Raw genomic sequence first — 9805 nt, 5'->3', positions numbered from 1 at the left:
CATGGCAACCACAGTGTGGCATATCTTTACACTCTTATGCTTCATATGATTGTGCCTAATGTATAGTAGTATTGTCACAGAAATGAAAGAAAAAAAAAATCACTCTGCTTGGGTACACGTGATAATAAAGTACAATTGAAACATTGACTTTATTCCTTGGAGCTCACGAGGCTGAGGGGTGATCTTATAGAGGTATATAAAAATCATGATGAATAGTTAGGATGAATGAGTCTTACCCAGGGTAGGGGTAACCCTTGTCCCTCTTACATTAATGTTCCCTAGATCGTAGGTTTAACGTGCAAGGGGAAAGATTTAAGAAGAATCAGAGGGGCAATTTTTTCACTCAGAGGATTGTGGGTACATTGAATGAGCTGATTGTGGACATGGTTGAGGCAACTACTGTAAGAGCACTTGAAAAAACTTGGATTGGTACTTTGATAGGTTGAAAGGGATAATAGGGCCAAGCAGTATCTTGGTCAGCATGGTCATGTTGAGCCAAAGGGCCTGCTTCCATTCTGTATGACTCTTGCACTATCTGACATATGTAATAATGAAAGCACTAAATATTTGAACAGGTACGTTTCGTCAACAATGCACAAATGGGTATTTAATTTACCCCAAGTAAACAATTATGACCCTTTCCAGGTAATTTCATCTCACCACAGAAATTTTATTGGCCATTAGTTGGAGGAAAATTTATTACCAGGTGGCACATGTAATTTTCCATCAGTTGTACAAGGTAACATCGTTCAAAATGCAAGACTATTGGGGCTTTGTGGAGAAATTAAAACAAGTTGTCACAGGAGTAAACATTATTAGCCACATCCAGGACAGCTGGTTTTAAATATTGAACAATTGGTTAGGGTCCCGGTAAATTATTCCCACATATTTGATCCTTCATCCTCACAAAGTGCTTCCCTCCGAGAACCAGATACCAATTCCCAATCTCATTTCTGGTCATGGTGACCCACATTCTGATCTCGTGCCCCCTCAAAATCCAGATCCATGATGGAGACCCTGATCTCAACAACACAGACTTATTTGATGTCCAGAGTTTTTGGCCATTTGTCCAAGAGGCCACATACTCCCACCACTCAATGCTCTGACAGAACTGTCCTCCCAGTCCCAAGCATTCCAGGAGAACTGCAGTATCTAGTCCCGAGCTTTATTGCAAATTGCAGGAGCGATCCAGAGCTTTCAGTTGCCTGTTACTTAAATTCACCATCCCACTCGGATTTGTCTGCAGTCATCTTGCACTATTAAAACAAGGTCCAATATAAACTCAAAGACAGCCCCTTAATTTTTGCCTGGGCATGTTGCAGCCTGCGGGACTCAATACTAATGTCTCCAGCTTCAGTTTCCATTTGTATCAGGACTGAACCTTTGGATATGCCACTCATCTGCTTTTTTTCATTTCTATATTCTTGCCTGCTCAGAACATCCTAGTACAACACATTACACAACATCATCCAGACTGCACAAAATTAGTATCACTTTACCCCAACCAAGGAGATTAAATGTCCATTCAATAGTTGTCCATCATTTTGTCCTATTAATCACATTCTCTTTATTACACCGTCACACTCTGTTACTTGGACAAACCTCACTATTGATGAACGGTTTTCAACCTGAAATGTTATCAAATACAGACTCAAACTAAAATGCCGCCAAAAATCAGTGGGTCAAGTAATATCTGTGGAGGATAAAGGTGTGTGCAGACATTTCAGATGGAGACCCTACATTTGGAAAGTGAGGGAAAAGGAAAGATTGCCAGTGCACACAACTACAAGCAAGGGTTGTGAGACAGGGACTGTAGGTGATAAAAGAAAAATGAGGCTAGAGATGCTGAAATCTAGAACAAGACAGAATGCTGGTAGAACATCGTTGTTCAAGCCACAACTGGGGATACAAGAGATGCAAGTCAACATCTCAGGTCAAGGGAAGAATGGAACCAAATGGAGAGGGGTGTATGGAGCATAGGCTTTTAGGTCATGGGCAAAACCAGTGGAACTAGTCGAGGAGAGGAAAAAAAAAGAAGAAAAAAAAGGTAATGGGGCAGATGAACAAATTAAGTAAATAGATTAGGTGGGCAGATGAGTGATGGTGTGTGCGTGTGTCCATGCACGTGGCAGTGTGAGAGACCAGGGTTTTGGGTTACGCAAAATTGGAAAATTCAGTTCTAAGAGTGGAAAACGTTGAAGCCTTCACATGCATTTCCTTCATTTCAAGTCACTTCATCGTGGTATCAGAAACATGGGTTCAATTCCTAACTTGGCTACTGTCTGTGTGGAGTTTGCATGTTCACCCTGCAACCAACTGGGTTTCCCTCGATGGCGCCCAATTTCCTCCCAGATCCCAAAGATTTGAGAACCAGTCGGTTAAATTGTTGCACTAGTTGTTCCACTATTGTTACCCTCATTTTCCCTGGTGCAGGTGAGTGGTAGGCGAGAAGGATATGAGAATAATAATAATAATAGGACTAATGTAAATGGGTGATTGATGTTCGCGGAGGCTCAGTGGGCTGAAGGGGCAGCTTCTAATGCTGCAACTCTTGGTAAAGCAGTAGACTGAAGCCAAGTGGGATTTGCAACAAGAAACTTGTTTAGCGATGGTATCAGATTCCAATCCCTGTGCCAGAAGTCTCTGCTGTGAAGTGCTCGAGCAACAGTTTGAATACCGTGTGTTTGTGATAGTAGACAAACAACAAATGTCTTTAAGTACTGTGACAAGCTTGGATTAACATGGATCTTCTCCAGTAAACTGTTCATTGCAACTAAAGATAAGCAATGCAGAATATTTATGGAAGAGACTGTTGTGTTTTGAGCCATTTCTCCCTAACGTTTGCAAGTAAATAGATTTCCCTCTTCTACATTTTAAACATAGAAATAAGAACATGTTTTCAGAAAATGTTTCTTCATCCAATCGCTGACTAGGGTATTATTTTAGATTCACCAATACATACAGCTCGGCTATTCCATCATGCCACTCACCTGATACTTGAGCAGCATTTTATTTGGAAACTCCAGATAAAAATTGTTTAGGGGGATAACTATAGCACTAGATTTACTATATACAAGGTATGTGTGTTTAATTACCAAAGACAAAATACACTAAACTTGATCGGCAGACATGTGTAGGAAAGAACTGCAAATGCTGGTTTAAATCAGAGGTAGACACAAAATGCTGGAGTTATTCAGCTACACAGGCAGCATCTCTGGAGAGAAGATGAAGTCAGTCTGAAGAAGGATCTCGACCCAAAACATCACCATTCCTTCTCTCCAGAGATGCTGCCTGTCCCACTGAGTTACTCCAACATTGTGTGTCTGCCTTTGATAGACAGACACTTGTTTGTTTTTTTTTTTAAATAGGAAATTCATAACTATATAGATTTCAACCTGGCTACTTAAGGGTCTGCCCCACTTGGCCGTCATTTGTGCGCCATTTACACGACCTCGTCGTCGCGTTGAGATGCACGGGTAACGTGGGCCGCGCGGGATGGTCGCATGGAGGGGTATGGAGTTGTGCGCGGTATCGCGCGGTATTCCAGGATTTTGTAGGGCACAAAATCTTTGCGCGCCTCCGGCTGAAGCATCGCGTATGCACGCGGGCATATTGCGGTCGCACGCTGGCGTCCTGACCTCATACGTGTAATGCATGGTGACACATGATTACATCACCATATGTAAACATGCACCGCCACGCGCCGCCCCTACGCAGTCGGCCCGCTTTTTACGCGCCATGGATGCAAGCGCATGCAATTTTAAAATTTGCAGAGTTTCGTAGAGAAAACCACATGGTGAACACCAAAATATACTAAACTGGAGAGTGTAAAAGTGAATTGATGCTTCACTTGCAATGACTGTTTGGGTCCCTAGATTGTGGGTAAGGAAGAGGTTAAAAAGACAAATATTGTATCTCTTACAGCTGGATGAACGAATGCCATGAGAAGAAGTGCAGTTAGTAGAAATGGAAGGGCAAACCAGGTAAGTGATACAAAAGAAGGTTTCAGCCCAAAACATTGCCCATTTCCTTTGCTCCATTGATGCTGCTTCATCTGCTGAGTTTCTCCAGCATTGTTGTCTACCTAAGTGATACAAAATGCTGGAATAACTCAGCGGGACCGGCAGCTTCTCTGGAGAGAAGCAATGGGTGACGTTTCGGGTGGAGACCCTTCTTCAGACTAAAGAAGAGTCTCGACCCGAAACATCAACCATTCCTTCTCTCCAGAGATGCTGCCTGGTCCCGCCGAATTACTCCTGCATTTTGTCTATCTTCAATTTAAACCAGCATCTGCAGTTCCTTCCTACAGATGAATTTGGTCTGCAGCTTGCTACTTTTGATTCGCCTCTTTTTTTTTTTGAATAGGGGCATTACATCTGCAATTTTCCAATTGCCAGCACCACTCAAGAAACTGGAACATTTTAGAAAATCACCATAAATATCATAAACTGGATAAATATAATAAACTGTGTATTCAATTGACGTCACGTGCTCCAGATGGTTGTGGCGACGCATGAAGACGTGTGATGACGCACGCTACAGTCACTACTGGCCTGTCTTGTAAAAGACGGCCAAGTGGGACAGTTTAGCAGTCTGAGAAACGATTACTGGAGTTTTCAACAAAACTTTATTCGAAAGCTCAAGTTAATCAGACACGTCTGCTCACATCAGTGGTCAGCGCTGAACTAACGCGCGCAAGGGAAAAACCGCGCGAAAACGACAGCCCCTCCCGAGTCACGTGACTGCGGCTTCCGAACGCCGGGTTTGATATCTGCGTGCGCTAGCAGGCGTTGCTACAACAGGCCCTTTAATCACACTCTAGCAAGCAGCTGTCTCAGAAAATCGTGGGTTAATCTCCCACTCTAGAGATTTTGGTGCAAAGTTCAACAGTGACAATACAACACAGTCCCAAGGTAGTGGTGCCCTGTCAGAGAATCTGGTTTTAGACAAGTAAAGCCCAAGACACCATCTGCTCTCTTGAAAAAAAGCAAGATTCCAAAGCATCATATTAAGAAAGAATAGACAATTCTGCATGATTTCATGTCAACACCATTGGAGATAAATGAACTGGTTATATAGTAGATTGTGGGAACATTTTGTGCTGGGTTTGGCTACATCATTTCCTACACATCAACAATAATTACACTTAAAACAAATGTCATTGTTTAAAAAACATCAGCACTTCACAATGTTTGTTAAAGGTGCTAAATAGATTACATTCTATAAGTTTAACTCATTAAACTTACCAGGGCTGAGCTCCCTTAAACTTACTGGAACCCCTTTAAACTAATTTGTTTTCTTTCACACTCACCTGCAACAATGGACATGTATTAAACCACAACATCTGAAAACCAGTAAATTAAAAAAAGAAAAATGCCTTGCAGCATAATATCGTTACCCAGAATGTTTGCCAACCCTACATCACCAACTCCCGAGGATGACAGATTTAATATATTGGCCAATGAAGAAGCATCATTGATTGGATAATTTATTACTGGGTTGATAGGTTAAATGGCCACCACCTGTATTTTGTTAACTCCAATTAAATTAGAGACCTTGGCTAATGATCAGACGATTATAATTAAGGTTGTGAGCGGTCTCATTTCAGGTGGTTTATATAGTTTGTGATAAAAGATCTAATGCAGACTTTCACAGCTAATATTTAAAACCATCTATTTCTGGTCTGGATTGGAATATTACTTTTTCTCTCTATTGAATTAAGGTTGAATGGTGTTATGCATAAGATGTACATGCAGAACGTGATGTGAGATATGTGTAAAATTGATTGAATAAATACATGGATCTCAAATTTCCAAAGTTATAATCAGCAATTTGCCAGCCTTCTTATCCAACTGAGGGTGTTGAAAAGCAAAAAACATATTTCAATGAAAAGTAATGGCATAGTTCCTTAACATATTGGGCTAGGGTTTAAAAAAAAAAGCTGAAACCATAGGAAGTGTATTGTTGAAAAATTTCCCATGGCATTTCCACAGAAGGCAAGTTTCCTGGCTGGCATTTCTGCTTGGTATGTGCTTTTCAAAGCATAATGCAGTTTATTAACACAGTGGAACCATCACAGGATTCACTCAACTTGGCCCAAGTTCAAGGATTCACTTTTGTATGTGTAAGAATCAATCTTTGCCTACTGTGAATAATAGCTTCCATTTTTATGATAACTTTGAGATGGTGAGCCATCCCAAAGCAGTTCACATGAGCACAAATCTGACGGCAGGTCACATTAGGTGACCATTTGGTGAAGGAAGAAGGATTTAACAACCATTTTAAATGATGAAAGAAATCTTATGAAGTAGACTTATTTTGTGTAGAAGTTCAGAGCTTAAGACCTTGGCAGCCCAGCCCCCAGTGATGGAAGAATTATATGTGGGAATTATCTAGTGGCTGGACTTAGATGATTGTAGAGCTGGGAAAATCTCAGACAGGACATGTGAGATGATGTATTGTTTGTCTGTTTACAGAATTGTAATAAAATGCTTTAGTGTATAGTGATATAGTGTTAAACCTTGTTTTACAAGCAGTCTGAAAAAGGGTCTTGACCTGATATATCACCATTCCTTCTATCCAGAGATGCTGCCTGTCCCGCTGAGTTACTCTAGCATATTGTGTCAATCTTTGGTTTAAACCAGCCCCTGCAGTTCCTTCCCACAATAAACGTTGTTATGTGTACTATACCAATACCAATTCAGACAGATTGATATTGATTGGATGCATGAGTATATAAACTAGTACAAAAGAGAACAAAAACATTAGAATGCAGAGGTGTAGATAAAACATTGCTAATAATTCTGGCAGTTTTAGGATTGAGATTTAAAAGAGTAGAACAATTATAATAGATGCAAGTAGGTACAACTTGAACGATACTTTCTTATCACGTGACATGACACAGTGAAATTCTTTGTTTTTGCATACCATACACGAAGTATGCAATGAGTCGCCGCTTACAGAAGACGGCCAAAGTAACAAAGTGTTCTGTCTGGCTGTGGAGTTTAAACAGGTACAGCTACTTGACTGCAACAGTGACAGCTGGGTTTGCACAAAACACTTCAAAAATGTGAAATGTCATAACCCCAGAAACAACTGGTCAAATGTGGAGCCACAAAAATCAAATAATAGTGCAACAGAAAAGTAATGGCCCTGAAGCCTGAAACTAACTGATCCTCAATGCAAGATACATTGAAGCCCGCAAAACATAATTGTTTTTCACTTTCTGTTAGTTTACTTTAGTTTATTGTCAGGTGTACCGAGGTACAGTGAAAAACTTTTGTTGCGTGCTAACCAATCAGCAGAAAGACTGACTTTGAGCCCCACCACGGGGCCATGGACTTACCAGCGGAGCCTGCGATCCCTTGCCTGGGATCGACGCTCCAACTGCGGCCTGTGGATTTCACCATCAAGGAGCTCGCAGTCTTGGATAGAGACTGATGTCGGGAAACTCCAAAGTCGCAAGAGGTTCGACCAGCCCCAACCCAGGGTCCGATCGCCTGGTGCAGGGGAGCCGACATTCCTTGATGCGGGAGCTTGAATGCCCTGACGCGGAGGGCCTGAGCGCGGTAGAACAAAGAAGGGAAGAGATTGAACTCCTTTTTCACCTTCCATCACAGTGAGGAATGTGGAGGAGTCACTGTGATGGATGTTTATGTTAAAATGTATTTTGTGTGTTTTGTTGCTTTTTATTGGTATGGCAAATCAAATTCCTCGTTTGTTGCAAAACATACTTGGCTAATAAAGTACGATTATGATTATGATTATTCCATTAATGTACAAGGCAGAAGTGAGATACCAGCATCTACCATCACAATATCACTGATTGAAAGCTAGTCTTCTTCTTCTTGCGTATGGCATGCACAGCCTAAAGTTGTGGGACAACTTGTTCTATTTGATCTTATTTGATTGTGCACACCAGGTTGATCGCATTCATTGAAACAGGGTGGACCACGTGAAAATTACAATCTCCCACCCCAATTGAAAGCTAGTTACACTGGGGGAGTGGGTGGAGGGGTGAGTAGGGGAGTGAAACGACTTTGGGATTAGATCTCTCTCCTGGTCCATTAGCTCACTATTAATAGTGTATGTCTTCTCAGATTTTGTTCAATAAACATAACCCTGAGGGAGAAGTATTTGCTGCAATCCAGGCACATTCTTCATGATTTCACTCATTTATTGCCCGATGTGAAGAGATGAACAGGAACTTATACAGATCTGTATTCAATCTATATTCTGAAAAGCATAAGAATCCCAAAAAAGACCAGGAGTGGGGCAGGGAGCCCTTGGAGTCTATTCCGCTTTTTGAAACACCATGGTTGTCCTTCTTTCTCAACTCCACTTCCACAGGCTGTTCCCAAATCCATTGATTTACCCCTCCCCCCCCTTCCCCATTCCCAAAATCTGAGTTCAATCTTTAACGTATTTATCCACAATCTTATGAGGAGGGAATTCCAAGGATCCATAAATTACAGAGCAAAGGAATTCCTCCCGACCTCAGTACTAAACACCGTGCCCTTTATCCTGTGATTTGACACCCTTGTTCTATATTCACAAACAATTGGGAAAAAATGTGTGCATCTGATATAGTTATGCCCACTTTCATGCATAAAATGCAAACAAAATCAGCATGTCCACGTTTTGATGTGAATATTCCCATTGCAGCTGACGTCACGTGTCGTGGGAAATTAGTTCGGGCACTTTCCGGTGAGATTCGCTTCAGTATATATATTAAATGGAGCAGAAATTTGCCTTCTGATGCATGAGCTAAGTACATGATGTAATATAAATTGTGATTTCATTTGTGCTTCAGAGGTTTAGTTATGTTTAGTAAGCGTGCCAAGTGTGGGAACTATTATATTACATATTGCTAAAATAAATGACATCTGTCTGACTGAAGCACCCATCAACCCACAACTCTTACGGTTTTGTGAACGAGGTCCCTTGGGAATGCACAATAATTCCTCGCCACTGATCTCATTCTTATATTGGATCTTTGAATCAGAAATTCAAGTTGGCTTGTGCTGTGCTGCTGACCCTGGTTCAGTTCAATGTACCCAAGTTGGACTGCAGAAGCTCAGACACAATATTGTCCTCTCACCAAGAACAGTCCCTGTTACCAGTGTAATCTGAGCAAATTTAAATTCATGCTAAAACTTCAATCAATGCCGTCTTAAATAATTTAAGAATGTATTCATTTTTACAAGCATTTTAGATTTTTTATTCTGTTTGATATACATGCTGTTTGGTGTATATAGGGGCAAAGTTAATAGCAAGGAGCAACCTGATATAGTTGTCATTTTAGGAAGAAGATTGATTTAGTATCAATAAGTGACATAGATTATATGTAACACAAGTCACAAGTTACATCGAGACTTCACCACAGACATTTTGGGCCTTGGTCAATGGAGAAAGTTATCAGTAATCCCTTTCTATCCACATCCGTCCCTCCAGCTTTATATTTCACTTATCCTTTCCTCTCCTTATCTGACACCCTTTTATCTCCATTTCACCTTGAGACTTTTAAGGGACCCAGCTCACACAGGCCGGAGGCTGCCAATTAAATTCCCCTCACCTGTATCCACCTATCACTTGCCCGGTATTGCCCCAACCCCATCTCTCTTCCAGCTTTCTCCCCTCCACTTGAATGAAGATGGGTCCCAACCCAAAACAGCATCTGTCCATTCCCTCCACAGATGCTGCCTGACCTGTTGAGTTCATACAGCACTTTGTGTTTTGTTCACAATTCCAGCATTTACAGTTCCTTTGTGTCTCTATCAGCAGTTAATATTGTGGCAAAAGTTGT

This window comes from Leucoraja erinacea, chromosome 31 (assembly GCF_028641065.1).
Source record: "Leucoraja erinacea ecotype New England chromosome 31, Leri_hhj_1, whole genome shotgun sequence".
In the NCBI taxonomy this organism is placed as follows: domain Eukaryota; kingdom Metazoa; phylum Chordata; class Chondrichthyes; order Rajiformes; family Rajidae; genus Leucoraja; species Leucoraja erinaceus.
The sequence above is the reverse complement of the archived record's forward strand: the minus strand, read 5'-3'. Positions refer to the sequence as shown.